Raw genomic sequence first — 5,417 nt, 5'->3', positions numbered from 1 at the left:
CCAGGATCATGACCTGAGCCGGAGGCAGAGGCTTTCACCCACTGAGCCACCCAGGTGCCCCAAAACCAGAAAAAAAAAATCTTAAAAAAAAAATCACAGGTCTTAGAATTAGGAAAACAACCCTTCCAATGATAACGAGAAGGGCTTCAATACTTCTAGAAAGCGGAAACAAATAGAAACCCCATTTTCTCAGCACGAGATCCGACGGACAGATTTCCCTTACGTTTCATGGCCGCGAGTATGTGAGTGTTTTTCTTGCTTTATTTCTGACCCTTCGCCAAAGCCCGGGCTCCTGGGGAGAGCTCTTGCTCTGCAAGCATCGCCTCCTGTGTCCAAGGGACTCGGTCTAGAGGAGCCCCTCCCACAGGTGGACGCGGATTTTCGAGAACGGTATTAAGGTGCTGAGCGGAGGACGCCAGTGGCGGAGGACACACATGTTGGCGGGATTCTGAGTCCTGCCCTGAACTGTGGCGGAGCCGAGGGGCCGGTCGTGCACGCCTGGTCCCACCTTGCGCGCGGAGAACTGCTCTCCTAGAAGCTTTCCTTCCTGCGGGTCCTGGGTCGGAGTTGCGTGGGCGCTGGAGGGAGCGTGCAGGCTCGGGGAAGTTCCCCCAGCCCTGTTTTCTTTCAAGGAGGGGACAGACCCCAGACCCCTGTCTTGGGAGTCTTCCCAGGCGGGGACCGGAGTTTCCCTCCTGTCTTGCAAGCGGGAGACCAGAGCGGGGTGGGAGGAGGCTGGCCCGGCAGCATCGTCCTCCCCATCCTCCCCGTGCGGCGGCTCCTCTCCTTTTAAGGGCATCGCTTTTGTTTCTGTTCTGAAAAACAAATAAGGTTTTCTGTGCGGAGGCCTGGAGCGTCCCAGGAGCTGGGAGGCAGGAGACCTGTTCCTGGTGTCTGTGCAGCCTTATAAGGGGGACGGGGAGGAGAAGGAAAGGAGTGGCTGGGGAGACTGGTCGGTGAATCCCCCTGCCGGGCCCGTATTTCCCTTACATGAAGGTGGCCGGTTACCTCCGTGGGCAGGAGGGCCACCTACAGCTTGAGGAGTGCAGAACAGTGACCGTCGGGGCTCAAGGAGGGGGTACGTGGCCCCTGGGAGGGGCACCCCACGTCCTCGTGTGAACGCAGTGGGAGGAGGCGCGGAGGGCTGACTTCCTTGGAGCGTCTGACGTTTGACTAAAATCACCGAGGTGTTGGGTTTAGGAAAGACCTAAGGAAGCATTCCCAGCATCAGGTGTGGTCCCATTTATATGGAATGTTTGCAACCAGCAAATTCCTAGACACTGAGCAGACAAGTGGTGGCCTGGGGCTGTGGTGGGTGGTGATGGCGGGGCGAGTGACTGCTAATGGGTACAGATGTTCTGAAATTAGGTCACCGTGGTAAAACCATTGAATTGTACTTTTTTTTTTCCTAAAGATTTTATTTGTTTGAGAGAGTGAGGGAGGAAGAGTGCATGAGCAGGGGGAGGGGCGGGCAGAGGGAGAGGGAGAAGCAGGCTCCTGGCTGAGCAGGGAGTCTGACACGGGGCTCGATCCCAGGACCCCGAGATCGTGACGCGAGCCGAAGTCAGACGCTTGACTCAGGCGCCCCTGAATTGTACATTTTAAGGGGTGAAATTTATGGTATGTGGATTATAGCTCAATAAAGTTATTAAAGAAAAGTTCCCCCATGCCCCCAAGAAAAGCAGATATCAGTGCTGCGGTCTTCTGGGGGGAAACGCTCACCAGTGGGTTTGGGTTATCAGTGAAACAAGGTCAGGCATGAGCTGCTGGTCTCTGGATGGGGGCGATGAATGTGGGGGGGTCCCTTGTATTGGCCTCTCGACTTAGGTGTGTGTTTGAAAATTCGAATAAAAGCATGTTAAATGAATTTTGAAAACACCCAAACCACCTGAAAACGCTGTGGGACGTGAAAAGACAGAATGGCGTGGTGGCAGAAGCTGGGTTGTCCCACGTGTTGCGGAAGGTGACAAGGGACCGGAACCTGGGCCGGAGTCTGGACTGGCCACAGGGGGTCCTCGGTGTCCACGCAGATTTTCCCGTTCTTCGTTCAGGTCTTATTTTGTTGTTTGATTGTTCAGATGGGCGGGAGTGTGGCGAGGTGAGAATGAGCTCTGTCCAGTCAGTGAAGAAATTAAATGAAGGGAAATAAAGAGACCAAAACAAGTGTTCTGAGAACCACACGGTAAAACAGCGCCCTGTGTGAGGGGCGTGTGCACGCAGTGAAAGTGGGGCTCTCCGCTGCGGTGGTGCCCAAGTCTTGTCCCCCGGAGACCGTCACCGTCAAGACCAACAACTCGTATGCAGGCAGAATCTATATGTGTGTATACTCATGTGTGTGTACTCATGCACACTCATCTGTTTTCTTTACACACACGCCTGGACACACACACCCCATATACCCATATGTACTCACACACACCCATGTGCACACACACACATATACACCCACATCCATATACCCATATGTACACACACACTCATATGCACACACCCATACCCGTGTACACACACACACCCATATACCCATACGTATGCACACATACACCCATGTACACACGCACACACCCATATACCCATATGTACGCACACACACCCATGTGCACACACACATACCTATATATATGCCCCCATATACCGAAACGTATGCACACATATACCCATGTACACACACACGCCCCCATATACCGATACATATGCACACATATACCCATGTACACACGTAAACACCCATATACCTGTATACACACATGCCCCCATATACCCATATGCATGCACACACACATATACCTGTGTACACACACACCCATACACACATGCACCCACGTACACATGCACATACCCATGTACACAGACACACACCCATATACCTGCATACACACATTTGTATAAACACATACATGTTCACACACACACATATACCCATTTCCATACAAAATACCTTTTTTTTTTTTTTTAAGATTTTACTTATTTATTTGACAGAGAGATCACAAGTAGGCAGAGAGGCAGGCAGAGAGAGGTGGGGGAAGCAGGCTCCCCGCTGAGCAGAGAGCCTGATGCAGGGCTCGATCCCAGGACCCCGAGATCATGACCCGAGCCGAAGGCAGAGGCTTAACCCACTGAGCCACCCAGGCGCCCCCAAATACCTTTTTTACATATACACACATATATATGAAACACTCTTGCTTTGCTTTTTTCCCCCAATTATTTTATTTTAAAGGGAATTTATTTATTTATTTAGAAAGAGAAAGAGTGTGTAAGCAGTGGGGTGGTGGTGGGGAGGGACAGAGGGAGAGAGAGAGAGAATCTTAAACAGATTCCACACCTAGCATGGGGCCCGATGTGGGGCTGGATCTCACGACCCTGAGATCATGACCTGAGCCAAAATTGAGACTGCTTGCTTAACTGAGCCCCCCAGGCACCCCTCTTTTTTGTTTTAAAGATTTTACTTTTAAATGATCTCCACACCCAACGTGGGGCTCGAACCCACGACCCCGAGATCAAGAGTCTCACTCTACTGACTGAGCCAGACGGTTGCCCCTTAAGGGGAATATCAAAGTCCGTTTTTAAATATCTCAAAAATACATACCGCCCCCCGGCCTGGACCAATCAGAGGGTGGTTTTCAGTGACCAAAGGGAAGCCTCAGCCTTAGTGAAAATAACAGCTTGTAGTCGGGCGAAGGGGGCTGTCTCCTTGCCCCCGGAAGGGAAAAGCCAGCCCCCAATCAGACCTAACCACCCAGAAGATTGTGGCCCTCCCCACACGTGTGTGCTCCCACTCCTGGGAAAAGTACACCATTTCTGAACGTGCAGGCCCTGTTTCTTCTCTGCCTCGTTGCAGGAGCCGTCAAACACCGCTGGCACACTTTGTCCCCGTGCCGAGGGAAACTGTCGCCTGCACGGCCTGGCGACAAGTGTGCACGCGTGTGAGGTCACCTTTGTTGGGAAGGATTTTCCTTCATGCTGCCATGATTCCCTCCCTCCCTCCCTCCCTCCTTCCTTCTTTCCAGTAAAATGTTGACAGGTCCCCCCCCCACCAAAGTCTTTATCTGACAAAATTAAAAGACCACAATTTTTTAAAAAAGATTTTATTTATTTATTTATTTGACAGATCACAAGTAGGGATCATAAGCAGGCAGAGAGGCAGGCAGAGAGAAAGGGGGAAGCAGGCTCCCTGCTGAGCAGAGAGCCCGATGCGGGGCTCGATCCCAGGACCCTGAGATCATGACCGGGGCGGAAGGCAGAGGCTCAACACACTGAGCCACCCAGGCGCCCCTGTGCTGTGATTTTTAAATGTCACAGACAAGGAGAGCCAAAGGGACATGCCTACCAAATGAAACGTGGCGCCTGGATGGGATCCTGGGTCAGAAGAGGACATCCGTGAAGACCAGCGAGAGCCGAATGAGTTGTGGGCTTCAGCTGATAAGAAGTGTATGATAATAACAGTGTGTGAGCCACTAATCGTAGCAAATGTATCAGACTTATGTCAGATGCTGATGGGGGAAATCGGGGGTCGGGATATGGCACTCTCTGTATTGCCTTTGTAACTTTTCTATAAATTCAAAACCTTCTAAAATTAAAAGCGTACTTGGGAGTGCCTGGCTGGCTCGTCAGAAGAGCATGGGGCTCTTGATCTCGGGGTCGTGAATTTGAACCCTACGTTGGGTATAGAGATTACTTGAAATGAAATGAAATGAAATAAAATCTTAAATAATTACAAAGATGGCAAAAATGTACTATTATAGTTTTAAGTGTTCTTATAATGTTTTCTTTTTTTGAAAAAGATTTTATTTATTTATTTGAGAGAGGGAGAGAGAGAGAGCACAGCACGGGGAGCAGCAGAGAGAGAGGGAGAAGCAGACCCCCGGCTGAGCAGAGAGCCCGACGCGGGGCTCGATCCCAGGTCCCTGGGAACATGACCTGAGCCGAAGGCAGACGCTTCGCCGACTGAGCCACCCAGGCGTCCCCCTTATTCTTTTTTTAAACTGAAATATAATTAACATTCGATGCTATATTAGCTTTAGGTGCAGAGCACTGATTCGGCAACTCTCTACGCTCCCTAACGCCCAGCACAACTCGTGCTGTCATTTGGTTTTTAAGTTCTAGTTCTCGAAGCCACTGTGAACATCCCGGTGAATCGTGGCGCACTCCGCGGGAGCCCGTCTCCGTGAGCCGCAGACACCGTCCGTGGTCCCTGCTGAGTGACAGGCACGGTCACAGAGGGCAGGTGAGGCTCTTCTCACCGGGCGGGGGGACGGAGAAGGGTCTTAGGGGAGAGCACAAGCCCCGACGCGGCCGAGGGGAGGAATCCGAGTCAGATGCCGGGAGGAGGGGAGCCGGAGAGGTGACCCGGGCCCCAGCGTGTGCAGGGCTTGTTTTGGTCGATGGGAGAAGCTCTGCACGTGTCAGGGAAGTGAGAT

The sequence above is a fragment of the Martes martes genome, assembly GCF_963455335.1.
Source record: "Martes martes genome assembly, chromosome: 16".
NCBI classification, from domain to species: domain Eukaryota; kingdom Metazoa; phylum Chordata; class Mammalia; order Carnivora; family Mustelidae; genus Martes; species Martes martes.
This window is presented reverse-complemented; position numbering follows the sequence as displayed.